The sequence below is a fragment of the Procambarus clarkii genome, chromosome 36, assembly GCF_040958095.1.
Source record: "Procambarus clarkii isolate CNS0578487 chromosome 36, FALCON_Pclarkii_2.0, whole genome shotgun sequence".
NCBI classification, from domain to species: domain Eukaryota; kingdom Metazoa; phylum Arthropoda; class Malacostraca; order Decapoda; family Cambaridae; genus Procambarus; species Procambarus clarkii.
This window is the reverse complement of record NC_091185.1, coordinates 6820273-6837905: the sequence shown is the minus strand read 5'-3', so window position 1 is coordinate 6837905 and position 17633 is coordinate 6820273. Positions and strand designations below refer to the sequence as shown.

The 17633-nt window shown below is 40.3% G+C and overlaps 1 protein-coding gene across 1 annotated transcript in view; it reads right to left on the bottom strand.

The window, feature by feature from the left end:
- The window catches only part of LOC123756102 (Ca[2+]-channel protein alpha[[1]] subunit T), a 487984-nt gene that overhangs the window by 194969 nt on the left and 275382 nt on the right, over positions 1-17633 (bottom strand). The window lies entirely within an intron of this gene.

The window sequence follows — 17633 nt, the reverse complement described above, 5'->3', positions numbered from 1 at the left end:
TAGTAGCAGCAGTGGTAGGAGCAGCAGTGGTAGAAGCAGCAGTGGTAGTAGCAGCAGTGGTAGTAGTAGCAGTGGTAGTAGCAGCAGTGGTAGTAGCAGCAGTGGTAGTAGCAGCAGTGGTAGTAGTAGCAGTGATAGTAGCAGCAGTGGTAGTAGCAGCAGTGGTAGTAGCAGCAGTGGTAGTAGCAGCAGTGGTAGTAGCAGCAGTGGTAGTAGCAGCAGTGGTAGTAGCAGCAGTGGTAGTAGCAGCAGTGGTAGTAGTAGCAGTGGTAGTAGCAGCAGTGGTAGTAGCAGCAGTGGTAGTAGCAGCAGTGGTAGTAGCAGCAGTGGTAGTAGCAGCAGTGGTAGTAGCAGCAGTGGTAGTAGTAGCAGTGATAGTAGCAGCAGTGGTAGTAGCAGCAGTGGTAGTAGCAGCAGTGGTAGTAGCAGCAGTGGTAGTAGCAGCAGTGGTAGTAGCAGCAGTGGTAGTAGCAGCAGTGGTAGTAGCAGCAGTGGTAGTAGCAGCAGTGGTAGTAGCAGCAGTGGTAGTAGCAGCAGTGGTAGTAGCAGCAGTGGTAGTAGCAGCAGTGGTAGTAGTAGCAGTGGTAGTAGCAGCAGTGGTAGTAGCAGCAGTGGTAGTAGTAGCAGTGGTAGGTGATTATAGGAATAAGTGATTATAGCAATTGTTGAAGGAGGTGGAAGTGGTTAATGTGAGTGTTGTTGGTGGAGACAATAATAACAGAAGTAAAAGAAGCAATAAGAGGAGGAATAGTGATGGCAGAGGTGATGAGGAAAGTGTTAGGAATGAGGAATAGTGATGGCAGAGGTGATGAGGAAAGTGTTAGGAATGAGGAATAGTGATGGCAGAGGTGATGAGGAAAGTGTTAGGAATGAGGTTTAGTTGGAAACAGTTGGAAAGGTTCATGAAGAAAATTTTAATAATTAGAATTTTGTGTAATGTTTAATGAGTAATGACATTGGGTTTCAGCAAAACTTAATGACATATGAAAAATCTGGAACTTTAGCAATATTAACCTGTCATCAAACAGTATGAAGATCTTAATGATCATTCTAAAAGAAAATACACATAGCTATCCAAAGAAAAAAAATTCTAGTAAATGTATGTGAAAATAATTAAGCTGATTGTTTGTTCTATGTTAACTATGATGTACTTCACTCAATTACATTTATAATAAATTATACATCACATTAATATAACAATATTTTGCTAAAATCTACAACAAGATCTATATATAATAATCTATTTGTTTAATTTATTATTAATGAATAAGCCACAAAGTTGAGACTATGCAATGAGTCACACAAAAGTGTATTCAAGAAACAGATTACTGTGTTTACCAACCAATAAAGCCAACCACAAATTCAACACCTGTGCGAGTACACACACACACACACTACAGACCAACAATTCTGCTAGCTTCTTGCACAACTTGAAACTTGGGTCAAATTTTGATCTTTGCTAATTCCATACCTAAACTGTCACTGCTAATATATATGAACAGATATTTCTCACATGTGATTATTACTGTAACCCAGGTATGTTAACTAAGAGAGACATAGGAGTACAGTATTATTACATGTCAGACACCACTCATGTGGAGAAGATTGGCCATATCACAAGTGTCACTGGTACCAACACATTAGACTCACCTGAAAAACAGTCACTGTGGCCCACAGGAAGTTGTTAAAGTGCATTCTTGTGCATAGACACCCAGACTCAGGGTCGAGGATCTCCCGGCACGTACAATCGCCACTGCCATCCGCTCTAATGCAAAACTTTCCACCAAACAGAAACATGCCTAGCACACTGAAAAGTAACAACGGACATGGACAATGCTAGACAAAAGGTGAACAGGTCAGGATAGTGGGAGGACCCCGAGTGACCCAGCTTGACCTGCACAGAGATACAGATGACCAGGAGTGGCAAAACAGACAATGTAGTTGGTCTCGCATACTAAAATGACTCGAATAATCTCACACAAAGTTGATTCAAGGGATCTCACACATATGTAACTCAAGTTAACAAACAAAGGTATACAAATGTAACTGGAATTGAGCACATATAGATAAGTAAGAGTGAATAAAATGATCACACTCAAACAAAGGTGACATGACAACACACTGCAGTGACTCGTATAAACGCGGGCAAAGATGTTTTAGAGAATCTCAAGAAAAGATGACAGAGTGACTGCACCCACAGGTGACCTTGTTCAATAAAACACAAAGGTAACAAAGATTTACTAAAATGAAAATGCTTACCAAAAAGATACATAAACACACACAAAGGTTTAAGACACTATTAGAACAAAAAATTACAGCTTTAGCACCTAATTGTTTGGTTAACAATATAATACAAATCTGGATTCATTTACCAGTTTTATGTTCAAGGCTGTCAGCAATATGTCAGAATTTATTCTTTCTTCAATGGAAGAAGTTAGCTCTAGCTTTTTATCACCTGGTTTTATGTAAATGATATAAATAAGGGTATAATACCTCTACTGTACATGGATGTAATGTAGTTAACCAAGACCAAAGACAAAAATTCTGCTTTCACTTTTTAATGGTTTACTATGCGATGATGTCATTATATACTAGTGGTTTCCATTATCATCAAAATCCCAATTTGGTGTTTCATGCCAGTGTTTAAATCTATTTTTGGATGACCTTACCAGACAGAATAGCAGTAAAGGAGAGGGTTGTGAGACACTTCCTTTTAGCTGGGTCAGGAACAAATTTACTTGCAATACAGGTGTACATATTGCATTATAGACCTATGAACAGTACTCAATCACGGATTTTGTCAATTATGTGCAAATAAAACAGAAATGCATAGTATCCACAAAACCTACATGACAAGAGCAAGCTCAGAGGGAAGGCCTACTACAATCCTACACCACATAAGACCTGTTGGGATTTCCTTCACCAGAAATGAAGGCCCTGACTGGATGCCAGGTGCAGGTAACAATTGCTCAACAAATGCCTAACCTCAATTTGGGAAAATACACCTAAGGAAGGAGTAGGCGGCATATTTTTGTTGTTTTGCCTCCGGCAGGTCAGAGGCAAAACAATGTGCAAGAAACTATGTGAAATAGAGCCAAAGAGGAAATGACCTTAAATGCAAGCCAGAGTGGCTCTGCCAACACTGCAAGGAGGCAGCGACAGCAAATGACAGAGGATGCCAAACAAAGAAAAGTCAAGAAAGGACAGAACAGCCTATCAGAAATTGAGAAGCAATGACGATGGGACAAAATGATGGAAGACATGGATCGCAGGGGGAACACCTTTAACAAGCCACCTGATAACCACATAGAGGGTGATCCACACGTGTCAGAACATCAGACGCAAAGAGCGGAACCCAAACCCGGAAAGCTGGGAAAGAACCAGATTCCTCGTTAGCAGAGAAGCAGACTGGCTGGTAGCCCACACCAGCTAGTCGTTATGGTAGACCAACATCAGAACCCCTAACAACTGAAGATGGTCCACTAAGACTTGAGTTAAACATGTAAAAATGTGAGGTTTGAACACTTATTGAAGCATTAAGCCTAGCCACAATAGGCCTCGCAGCAGTTATTAAAACTGTTGAAACTTGCCCAATGGTTGGTACAACGTGTGAACAAGTCTTAACACCTAACACCTTGCAACAATGTTCTAATACGTCATAACAACGTTATAAACGTTATAACACGACGCAACAACTTTATTACAAGCTGTAATAAACATAAAATAGTGACAATTACCTTGTGTGTTTACAGGGAGAGTTTTGAATTCAGCCCAAAAGGGAAGAACCCAAAAGCAGAAAGCCTGCTGCCACACCAAAAAAAAAAAAAAAAAAAAAAAAAAAAAAAAAAAAAAAATCCCTGAACCTTGAGTGGATAGGGACAAGCCAAAACGCTCCCTGGAGGTCCAGAGAAATCATCGAAGCACCCGGCTCTAGAACAAGATAGACCTGAGACAATGTAGTCATCTGAAAGGAGGGAGCAAGGAGTGAACCAGTTCAATCAGGAAGATGAAAAATGAACTAGAGACCTGAAGAATCCCATTTAGGCACAGGCAGGAAATCCACCAAAGAGATGACTCGATGAAAGGAGAAAGAACTCCTCTGCAAGGAGTACCAAGAACAAGAAGAATTGAAGGGTATCTATGAACCAACATTGGGCCGCCTCATTTACTTCTAAGCCCTCACTGAGAGAGGAAGACCCCAGAGAAGAGCAGGATCCACATCAGACAGTGAGGAGAACAAACAGGCAATAAGCCTTATGCCTCAGAACAAAGTGCAACCAGTCCCTGGACCAGGGATGAACAGGTACGTGCCAACAGGAGTCTCACAGATCCAGATACTCTATCCAGAAATCCACTTGCAGCACCAGGTGGACCTGAGGAAGGACATGGAAGGAATTGATTCAAAGGAAGAGAGGGACTTACCGGGGAGGCGGTTGCCACAAGCTCCTCAACTTAAAGGCGAGCCAACTGGCTGCAACCTGCGACCCAAAGCCACACACGAACGTCTAGGACCAGGAATGCTGAACAAATAACAGGCGCCGAAGATCCTGTTCAACCTTCAAAATCCCCTTGCCCGAATATCAGCTCAAGACATGTTGCTGAGGATGGCAGCCAAAGCCTCAAACTTCGTAACGTCATGGGCACGAGGATAGACCTCGGGCTGGCTAGATTTAGTAACCCTATGAACGACCTGGGAGGCCCGAGCCCTGGAACAGGGAACAAGGAAAACTGGATCAACCCAAAACTCATTCCTGGCCACAGAAGCCGAGGCGCACAGGTAATGGTGAAGATTCGCAACCAGACACAACACATGATGCACCCCCGGCCTGACCAACCAAACATCTATGACCCAAGGACCCTTCCAGAAAGCAGCCATCTCGTTCTTCACCAGAAAAGAAGGGAAAGGCTGCAACCGAACAAACCGACTACCAGGACCGAAGGAGCAGAAACCCCTGCACCGGAGGAGAGCATGAAGCTCACCGACCCAACCCCCAGAGGCCAATACCAACAGCAATAGAGCCCTGGAAAAACAATCTTGAACCGAAGGGACAACACGAACTGAGGAAGAGAGAGAGAAAGAGATAGGAGAGGAACCTGCCAAGGACCAGGATGGTTCAGGTGGTGCATGAGCAGGATGGAGGTGAAAAAGCACGAGAAATCTAATGGAACGAGGCAGTAGTGACACCCACCCGAAATGATCCGCCAGCACCGCACGATACAAGGCAACAGTATTAGGCATTAAATGACGGTCCTGAAAATGCAAAGACAGAAATGACAAGACAACCCGATTAGAAATAAAAGACAACCTGCGAAGAGAGAGAAAAATGGTGGAAAGAAGGGAAGGGAACTATCAGGGGAAAATGCCAAGCTATTACGACCATACAGTATAGCACTGGGAATGGCAGAAAGAATGCCAGGAAACTTCATACTGCTGCTGAGACGAAGCTCACAGATGGGACAGCATCTGATCACCATACAAATGGTGATAAACCCGAGTCAAAAAAATGAGATGCGAAGAGTGTTAGAAGACTGAACCAGCTGTGTACCGGACCAGTCCGATCTCCTGGAAGAGGTGGTGCCACGGAAAATGCTACAGGTTCAGATACCAAGCAAGCAGCACCTGAAACCAAGGCTGGTTCAGCCACCAATGGGCTAAGAGGACTATTCTCCCGTGGTAAGACTTCAACTGAGCCAGAAACTGAAGCAACAGCTGGACTGAGGGGAAGAGATACAGGTAACCCCCCACCTAGACCAGTCCTGCTGAAAGGCATCCACCGCGAATGCTCCATGGTTGAAAAAGGACGCTACATGCCTCGACCAAGCTAATGTGAAGAGGTCCACCTCTGGGAGGCTGTACGTTTGGCAGAGCCAACTGAAGGAGTTGGTGTCAATCATCCATTCCGTGGATAGGGAAATGAACTGAGACAGGCCATCTGCCAGGACATTGGGCACTCCCCGGATATGAACCACACAGAGAACCAAACCCCGAGAAACCAGTAGACGAGCCACTCAAAGCAACCAGCCCCAAAGAGCCAAGGACCGAAGAGAACCCCCGTAGTTCAGGCAATGAACCACTGGATAAGTCCGAATGGAGCTGAATGGTCAAACCCCGAGCGACCCGAACCCTCCTTTTAATTTTAGGGTATTATAAGTATCAACACAAGATAGAACTGAACCAATTTCTGCATAAAGTGGTGGAGGTGGGGTCCCTTGAGTGGGACCCCACCTCCACCACTCCTATTTATAACCACCCCACCCCACTCATGTATATGAGTGGGATTGGGTGGTTATAAATAGGAGCTGCCTCGTATGGGCCAATAGGCCTTCTGCAGTTACCTTTATTCTTATGTTCTTATGTTCTACGAAATGACAGTCAGACCGCCGCAAGCTAGACAGAAGGACAGACCCCACCGCCCCCAGCCAGTCTGGTGAGCACTGCTCACAAAGCTCCAGAAGGCAGGTGACGCGTTTGTGAACACATCGAGCGAGGGTTTGGGTAGGTGGCAAGGCACTGAACCCCAAAAAACCCGAAGAGGAAGCCAGTGACACAGCAACCGACGCAAGGCCTCCAGCGGCCAAACCCAGCGATCGTGAGAGAGGCGGAAGGGGTGGGGCATCCCTGAAGGAGCCAGAATAGACGCCGAAGTTAAACCCAACTCAGCGGGTAAACCAGCACGGCGAAGTTCAGACTCCTGCACAACTGCTTTGGCAATCACCAAGTGACCCGGGAACCCCCAGAAGCAACTGCAGGCAGGACAGCAGCCGCAGCTATGCCTCCGGAGGGAGAGACATGGAAGAGGTTTGAGAATCCCAAACAAGACCCAGCCAGGTCCAAGTGCAGGACCCATAAATGCAAATTATAGAACATACTTTTCCATAGTTTGATAACAAAATGGTTTGGAAAAATTATACTTTTTTTTACATTTAATCTCACCATAAATTCAGTCTAATTGGATTTTACCAATTTCCTCAATACTGTATTGCTTTTATTTCTTCTATCCACATAACATTTTGGAATACTTCTATTGTAACCAATCTTTAACTGGACTGGATTTCTTTAATAAAGAATCCAGCTTACACTATATACTGTATGCATATATATATTTCATAAGAATTATTTTTCTGCTTCCACAGTACTATATACCATTTTAGTTTTCTTAATCTGCCAATTCATGAATAAACTGTTTTCTATTGTAAACCAAACAACTGTTGTCAAAGCTGTGGGGATCAGCAACTGCATATCTTTCAGCACTGAAACTTAAGATATATAAAAGCAGAAATTCAAAAGGAACTGGGTAAGGTCAATCATCAATGAAACCTCTGCCGAGTCACCAGTGAGGATGAACCATGAGACCAAGATAGCTGTCAGGCTGGGTCACCACGCAAGTCAAGGGTGAGAGGGATATTTTGAAGTTACTGGGAAAACCTTGGGTTAGGTCAAGGGTAGAAGGTCCAAATAGGGTTTTCTAACATATAATCTGACCATAACACTGAAGAAGAGGTCCCTCAGGATAATTAAATGTTATGTTTAAAAGTGTTATTTGTAGCCTAAATGTAAAACAGAATCTAAAGACAAATTACTATTGTACACCTGAGATATTTGTGTTAATCAGCACCAAGAACTATTTATTCACAATGGTAAATTCAAAAGGTATTAATAAATTACAATAAGCCATAGTAAATACAATTATGGATTCATTTGACTCATGAGCATTCAATTCTCATCACCATGGACCAACATGCTCCTTCAGTGTCAATCAGTTAATAGGCGAGAGAAATACTGTATACACAAAAACAAATTTAATACGCAGGTCAAATACAGTCCATACTTCTCCTACCGAGGGGCACTACTTGTACGCATCTCTAAGCAAACTAGGTACTTGTCAAGTCAAAATATAGCTCGTATAAATTCTGGCAGTCCCTCATCGATCATCAGGCAGCACAATATCTCTCACTACAAGGGACGCGCAATCCACTACTATAAATCAACTACCAAACTACAGTAGTGACCACACTACTGCACCAGCAGGAAATGGCTTCAGCAGAGCACAGCTACTGGGTTTCTACATGAGGGGGAACTCTATGAAGGAGTTTACAATTTGTAGTTACTGGCTGGCAGGGGCAAATACATGTGAAAAGCCACAACTGGCTCACCCAAGACAGGGTGCTGGAGTTCAGCCAGACATGGACTACCTTCACTTTTATCTTTACACCTGTTTCTTTGGTTTTTAACACATGACAAATTATGCCATAAAATGTACATCTCCTTAAAGTTTGACTTACATCTGCCTGTAATATGCTAGTTAGGTAAGGAAAGTTATCAAGAAGAAAAGCCAAGGAGGAAAGATCCGTTTCAGCATGGTATGGTAGCAAATATTATATAATACTTACGTTAATTGGCTTTTTAATTAATATTGTATTGTTTATTTTAAATATGCATTATATGACAACACATGAAACTGCTGTTACAATAAATTATACACAGTATACAGTACTGTATATATAGCAAATAATATCTTCCTGACATACATACTGACATTCATAGTTAAGCTCCAATTTGATTATTCGGATTAGTTTGGGCACTAAAGTATAGAATGAATATAAAATTATTCCAAAGAGTACAAGGGGTGACAAGATGGAAGTACACAAATGGATGAAAGGGTATAACAAGGTGGATATTAATAGGTGTTAAATAGATCACAAAAAAAGAACACTGAACAATGGATACAAATTGAACAAGTTTAGATTTAGAGAAAATTTGGGTAAATACTGGCTTGGTAATAGGGTTGATGATTTATAAAGCAAATTGCTGGGTAACATAATAGCTGTAAGACTGGTGAATTATGTCAAGAGTAAGTTAGACATACTGTAAATAAGAACCAATTTGCATCATTAAATAGACCTTCTATACTGTATTAATCATATTTACCTATGTACTTGAACTACACACAAAATTTACTCTATTTTTGCAGAATACAAATTTCTTGTTTTGAATAAAAAATAAGAATGTCCACACACACACACACACACACATACACGAGACCTGGAATTTCAAGAACAAGAGGTCATAGATTTAAACTAGCTAAACACAGATGCCGAAGAAATATAAGAAAATTCACCTTCGCAAATAGAGTGGTAGACGGTTGGAACAAGTTAAGTGAGAAGGTGGTGGAGGCCAAGACCGTCAGTAGTTTCAAAGCGTTATATGACAAAGAGTGCTGGGAAGACGGGACACCACGAGCGTAGCTCTCATCCTGTAACTACACTTAGGTAATTACACACAACGGGACACCACGAGCGTAGCTCTCATCCTGTAACTACACTTAGGTAATTACACACACACACGACTTGATAATGGTCTAGGATGGACCGAAATGTCGTCATTTCTCCATCTTCTGAAGTGTGGTTTGGTCATCATATCTCCAACTATATTATTGTGACTCACTGTCTCTGTCAGCAATGGCCTGAATAAATGCATTATCTCAAAAATCAGGCTTTAGAATGGTGTATATATGAGAAGCTCCTTGTTAAGCAGAACACACAGTTGCTCATGGGCCCCTCACTTCTGTCCCTCCTTCCCAGTATTCAGGGTTTATTTTGTCTTATGCAAAATAAAAAAGCTTTAGTAAGTGGACCAAGTTGTAACAATAGAGGGTTCATGACCAGGTAGCCCAAACAGTAGTTACTGAGACCACTGCATTGTGGTATATGGTGCGAAGAAGCACACATAATGGTTTTGAGAATATAAGAATGAATCTCCTAAAGGTCAATCTAGACTGGACTAATTTCCTCCAGTGATGCATGTGCAGAATATTGACTAGCTCTACATGATTATGTCTATAGGACCAGTACAATCTTGCCCTAGGGTAGAACCAAATTTCTTGCACAGAAAAGGAGATAAAACCAGAATATAGAGTAGACCATGAAGCTCACTAACTCAATTGCCCAAAAACATTATCCATTCACAGTAAAAAAGCACTGAATGTCATGAAATGCCTCTTCCTGGATGAGCACCAGTGACTCCCTGAATCTATATCACTGACATTACTCCCAACTATTAGGTCATATCAGCTGCAGAGTTCTATTTGACCAATGGGGACCAGAGCAAGAACCTGGCCACCATCCCTCTCATAGAGAAGTAGAGAGCAGGTCACATTCTGCCACCCCATGAAAAAGTATCCTGAGAGTCACCGAACCAGTACATACCACTGTTGGGTTCAGAACCAAAACTTTGAAACTGTCAAAGAAACTCCCCAAACATTGTAAACAAATAATCGAATCCCTTGAAACTAGCACAAGCTCACTAGATCATTCCTCTGACCTTATTTGCAGCAGGGCTTGCAAGGCAATTTTGTCACTGATGTGGACACCACCAATTGTCTACTGTAGGGTTTCCAGGTCATTAACCAGCTGTGCTGGTTCTGCTGCTTCTCAGTTAGCCATCCTTGGACTTTGTCCTATGGAGGCCCATTTGCTTGGTATTATTCTATGTTTTAGTTAGCTTCACAAGCATGTTTTCTGTCTGGTTCGTGTTGTGTGAACCTGGCTCGTAGAGTGCTTAGATCTGCATATGTTCATGGCTACCTTCCCTGTGTACACCATAACACTGCCCCTGCATTGACAGAGTTTTGGTATATTCGGGAGTTTACTCTTTAAAGGCTGGACCACCAGCGTGGGGGCCTTACCTTAGGAGCAGTCAGGGGTCTCTGACTTAGCTGTCTAGACCCTTCGTTAGCAGAAAAAAATTTGGCTGGTTAAGCTCACTAGGGGTTCGCGAACTTGTCTTGCATATAATGTGGAAGTCGGCCTTCACAGCCACATTAACTAGGCAGTGTTGGTCTACCTACATAAGTCCTAGCAAGCATCCCCGCTTCCTGGGTAATCTGTTTGGCTAGTCTTTTGGGTCCTGGTAATCTTCCGCAGGTTTCAGTATGGCCTATGGATATCCCCTACACACCCGCTCTCAACTTTTGCAAGTTTTACGTGAATTTTCGTGCCTTCTGGATATTAATTAATGATGAAAAAAATAAAATAAAATAAAATTCAGAATTTTTTGCTTGTGCATTACAGAAAATGCATCAAAATAGCCTCCACAGTTTAACCACTTAACTGTGCCACATTATAACTCCTGTGGTGCACTGGAAAAGATTTATTTTCAAACAATTATTTTATCTTCTTATATTGTTAAAATGCGGTCTCTGATCACGGGAAACTAAACTAAAATATTGTATGTGACATACTTTAGCTATGATGGAGCTGAGAAGGTGAGCAATTTATGGGCGGTGAGCAAGTAGGCGCTCAGACACACGCACCCCCGACACCCCGTAGGGCAGCAGTTGCCGCGAATATAATTTTTCATAATTACAATACAGTATTTCGATGCCTTGTTCATGTCTTCTCAGTTTTTTTTTTCCTGTATTATTATTCAAACGTGTGTAATTTGTTGAATTTATATAGTTAAATGTGTGAAACATTGCTAGACTGTTTCGAGGCTCATATATGGTGACACATGCTGACATATGGTGATGTGTGGAAAAAGGCTAACATAGTTCCAATCTACAAAAGTGGCAGCAGGGAAGACCCCCTCAATTATAGACCTGTATCATTGACAAGTGTAATAGTCAAAATATTTGAAAAAAATAATAAAAACTAAATGGGTGGAACACCTGGAGAGAAATTATATAATATCAGACAGGCAGTATGGTTTTCGATCTGAAAGATCCTGTTTATCGAATTTACTCAGTTTCTTTGATCGAGCCACAGAGATTTTACAGGGAAAAGATGGTTGGGTTGACTGCATCTATTTGGACCTAAAAAAAAAAAGGCTTTCGACAAAGTTCCACATAAGAGGTTGTTCTGAAAACTGGAAAATATTGGAGGGGTGAAAAGTAAGCTTTTAACATGGATGAAAAATTTTCTGACTGACAGAAAAATGAGGGCAGTAATCAGAGGCAATGTATCGGACTGGAGAAGTGTCACAAGTGGAGTACCACAGGGTTCAGTTCTTGCACCGGTGATGTTCATTGTCTACATAAATGATCTACCAGTTGGAATACAGAATTATATTAACATGTTTGCTGATGATGCTAAGATTGAGAATTGTAAAGAAATTGGAAGGCTAAGAAACTTAAATGAAATGATTGTCATGCCTGGACAAAATAAATATATGGATCACCACGTGGCAAATGGAATTTAATGTGAATAAATGCCATGTTATGGAATGAGGAATAGGAGAACATAGATCCCACACAACCTATAATTTATGTGAGAAATCTTTAAAGAATTCTGGTAAGAAAGAGATCTAGGGGTGGTTCTAAATAGAAAACTATCACGTGAGGACCACATAAAGAAAGTTGTGCGAGGAGCCTATGCCACGTTTTCTAACTTCTGAATACATGAATTGCGAAATACTAAAGAAATTGTTCATGACTTTTGTTAGGCCAAAGCTAGAATATGCAGCGGTTGTGTGGTGCCCATATCTTAAGAAGCACATCAATAAACTGGAAAAGATGCAAAGACATGCTACTAAGTTGCTCCCAGAATTGAAGGGCAAGAGCTACGAGGAGAGGTTAGAGGCATTAAATATGTCAAAACTAGAAGACAGAAGAAAAAGAGGTGATATGATCACTACGTACAAAATAGTAACAGGAATTGATAAAATCGATAGGGGAAGATTTCCTGAGACCTGGAACTTCAAGAACAAAAGGTCATAGATTTAAACTAACTAAACAAAGATACCGAAGAAATATAAGAATATTCACTTTCGCAAACAGAGTGGTAGACGGTTGAAACAAGTTAAGGGAGAAGGTGGTGGAGGCCAAAACCGTCAGTATTTTCAAAGCGTTATATGACAAAGAGTGCTGGGTAGATGGGACACCACGAGCGTAGCTCTCATCCTGTAACTACACTTAGGTAATTACATAGTCAAGTTCGTTTTCAACTCACAATTGAGAATTGCAGATTCGAATTCCTGGTGGGACAGAAATGGTTGGGCGCATTTCTTATCATCTACTATTTCTGTTCACCTAGCAGTAAGTAGGTACTGAGGAGCTTCTTGTGGAAATGCATCCTGGGCAGGGTCAGTAATTCCACCTTGGGGATGCCCTCAATATAAGCCTAACATATATGAATACACTCTGGCTGCCTGTACCCCAACCCAATGAATTATTATTTAATATTGTCAATTATGATGAGATTTATAACTTCTTGGGGAATAAATGGGATGTTGCTTTTAACACTGCTACTGTACGTAATGGTTATGTCTAAAACAAAACAAAAATTCACTTTGCAGATCACACATACGAGCCTTGGACTTGACTATGGGGACCTCATTATGCCTAACATGTGTCATATACCAAATAATGGTATAACACTGGTACAGTATATACTGTACCAGTGTACCATATCAGGCTAGTGATTCCCCCATGCCTGATATGCTGTTTAGCAATTCCTTGTTTTGATACTCAAAGGCCAAATATTTTAAAAAGCATATAAGTATCTTTTTCAGTGGCCTCAGTCCCCAAAAAATTACCTCAAGTGAAAATAAATTTATTTCACAACCCAACCATGCTGAATAGAGGATTAAGCAAGGGAAAGGCTAGTAGGCAATGGACAGATGTTCAAGTCAATTGCAAATATAGGATAGCAAAATCTTATTATTTTAATGCTTGTCTACTAGCAGATGTAACCAAAGATAAATTACAAACTAAGTCTATGGATCAAATTTCCAATAAATACTTGTTACCTGGGAACAAAATACCACTGGCTGAAGATGAGGGAACTCCAAACAATGAATATTATATTGCTGAAAGTGTTCCCCAATATTTCTCTCCATCTGATGTTCGTTCACTATATTGCTGGTGCCGTTGAAAATTTATGAAAACACAGCCTATTCATAAAGTGAATAATTTCCTTTACACAAATATATCATATAAACATTATTGTACATTTTATGGGAGGTAGCATTTCTTACTTCATAGGCTGTTATACTGCATGAAAAACTATTCTTTACTGTATACAGTATTATAGGATAAAAATCCACACTTATGTATTTGGGAAAGTTATGTAATGAATTACACCAAGTCTTTCGCACTCTCCTGAGTGCTTTGTCAAGGTCTCAGTATGTGATTAGGATGAGACTTATATCTCAACGAATAATGATTAGTTGTTAGACAGAGCACTCAGAAGAGTGCGAAAGACTTGGTGTAATTCTTTATGAAAATTTCCCAAATGCATAAGTGTGGGTTTTTATCTCATGTTATTATGTCTGTGAGAAGACATTACCATTACTTATTCTTTATATTCATACATAAAATAAGAATTTTCTTTAAACCTATAAAGTAACTATTGCCTTAAATACTGCCTATGAAGATGTAAGAGGAAGGGAACTATTTCTCTTAATACACATTACAAAACTCAATTTTCTTGATAATACTTGATCTGTTTGTAATATGTTAGGTGTTACCCACAATGGCTCAAGCTGTTTCTGACAATCAAACTTCTGTTATAACTCATTAAATGTAGATAGCTATGTACAATGTGTATAATGTAATACAGATAACATGAAAAACCGTATATTTTATCATTCAAAGAATATAATAATGTGTGTGTGAATTAGTGACAAATAAATCTGAATACAGTCAGTCTCCACTTTACGAATATCCATCCTATGAACATTCTCTCGGGTCCTCTTGTACCCCCTTCATACATAAAATCCTTATACAAACTCACCAAAGCTTTCCTTTCAATTTCGTGGTACTGTAGCACACTAATACCTCTGTGCAACAGCCACATGGTAAAGTATTGTGCAAAAACATCCACACTGGAAGGCAGGGGGCAAGTGAGTGTATTTATTATTTGTGACAGCAGAATTGAGCTGTTAAGAGTGTAATTACCTAACTGCAGTTAAAGGATGAGACCAATGCTTGTGGTGTCCCATCTTCCCAGTACTGTACTGTCGTATAACGCTTTGAAACTACTGATGGTTTTGCCTCGACCACCTTCTCATTTAGCTTGTTCCAACCATCTACCCCTCTGTTTGCAAAAGAAAACTTTCTAATTTTTTTTGGCACCTTTGTTTTCTTAGCTTAAATCTGTGTCTTCCTGTTTATGAAGTTGCTGGCTTCAAGAATTCATCTTAGTCAATTTGGTTGATTCCTGTTAGTATTTTGTTAAGTGGTGATTATATCTCTTTCCTTCTATCTTCTAGTTTTGGCATGTTTAAAGCCTCCAGTCCCTCATCGTAACTCTTGTTTTTCATTTGCAGAAGTCATTTTGTAGCATGCCGTTGCACCTTTTCCTATTTATTTATGTGCTTCTTGAGATTCAGACACCATACAACTGCTGCATCTTGAGGTTATCTTGAGATGATTTCGGGGCTTTTAGTGTCCCGCGGCCCGGTCCTCGACCAGGCCTCCACCCCCAGGAAGCAGCCCGTGACAGCTGACTAACACCCAGGTACCTATTTTACTGCTAGGTAACAGGGGCATAGGGTGAAAGAAACTCTGCCCATTGTTTCTCGCCGGCGCCTGGGATTGAACCCACGATCACAAGTCCCGCGTGCTGTCCGCTCGGCCGACCGGCTCCCCATATTCAAATTTTGGTCTCATGAAAGTCATGAACAGTTTTTAGTATTTCATAATATTTCACTGTAATGTAATTAAAAGCAAGTCTGAAGTTGGAGAGCGACGCATATGCTTCTCTCACAATGTTCTTTGTGTGTTCTGCTGGCGACAGCTTATTATCCAAAACCATCCCTAGATCTCGTTATTCATAAAAGTTCTCCAATTCCTTTCCACATAATTTTTAAGTTGTGTGGGGGTTTATTTTCTCCAATACCACATTCCATAACATGGCATTTATTCACATTGAATTCCCTTTGCCACTTGTCGCTCCAAGCACTTATTTTATTTAGATCAATTTGAAGGGCATTTCAATCATCTCCATCTCTTATCTTCCCCAGTATTTTAGCATCATCTTCAAATATGTTCATATAATTCTGTACTCCTCCTTGTAGATCGTTTATGTAGACTATGAACATTACTGGTGCAAGAACTGAGCCCAGTGGTACTCCGCTAGTGACATTTCTTCAGTCTGCAGGCGATGAGTCACAAAAACGTGGCTAAAGTATGTTGACCAGACCACACACTAGACGGTGAAGGGACAACGACATTTCGGTCCGTCCTGGACCATTCTCAAGTTGATTGTAGAATGCTTAATTATACAATCTGTAGTTTTAGCAACAAAATAGATAAAGCATTTAATATTTATAACAACAGTAATAAAGAAAATCTACTCTTAAAGAAAATTTAATTTAAAACTGGGAGTAAAAATTTTTATATGATTATAATTACTGGTAGATATTTCTTAGTACTGTATCTTCTTTTTAAACTGGTTGAGAGAAGTACAGCTTTTAGTGATACAGTACTTGAAAGATCATTCCACAATTTGAGCTTAATTTGCATTGCATATATGCTTTGGTTGAGTCTCTATGAAAATCAAATAAATATTTGTTTCTTGTGTGATGGCCATGGGTTCTGTCACTGTCCTCTATTATGCATTTGAGATCCAGATTAGCATTGCTGCTCAGTGTATTGTAGATAAAGGGTATATATGAGTGTGTGCAGTGACCTGATATTTAATATAGTCAAGGATTTCGGTAAGGATGCCGAGTGCTGACTGGGACTGAAGTTTGTTATTGTTCTAATTGATGATTAAGGTTGAGTAATTATGGGTCAAAGGTAATTTAGGGCTGTAGATCTTTGCTTGTTGCTGTTCATTCATGACTCTCTTCTGAGAAAGCGAATGTTGTAATCATCTTAGCAAAAATTATCTGATTGAGCAATCTGCCTCTCTGAGCTCTCCTTCGATCTCTTTGTGACTTATTTATTTCTCTCATTTTATTTCTTTTCTCTTTATTTACTTTTCGCATTTACTCTTTCCATTTTCTACCTATTTTATTTAGTTTTTCTTTTTGTAAGGAATAGCCTTTAGCTCTACTGTATTTCATGCTTTTCTTTATCTACTTATGCCTCACCTCTTCTCACCACCTTCTTTGCCTTATAATGATGTCTTAATTCACAACCTAATAAGTCTAAGACAGACAGAACAATCGTCACTTTCATATGTATGGGATGGGTTATTAAATAAATATTATGAATATATTACATATACTGTATATGACTGAAAGGTTGAGACCAATGATTCTAGTTTAAATCATCTCTACTTCCCTTACATTTTTCTTAACTTGAGAAAGTAGTTGAAAAATTAACTCTAAAGGTCATTTTTGCAGTTTTATTTGGCCAGGTGCCAAGAGATTCATTTTGTTAACTCTTGCTAATATTGTCAAAAGGCAGTGTTCGAGTGATTACAAATTTATCGTTGCATGATATGTACCAGAGGAAGAGGCGAAGGTGATGAGGTTAAGATGAGGATAAGGTGATTATATGAAGGTGATGAGGTTAAGAGGATGAGGTGAAGAGAATGATGTGAAGGTAAGACACCTCATCTATAGTGGTCAACTGTATCTTGTCAATCTCCTGCTTGCATAATGGTTGGTGCAGTATGATGTATGTTCCGTCATGTTCTGGAAGTTGCCAGTGTGTAATTTTATGTTAGTTGGCTATTGGTACATG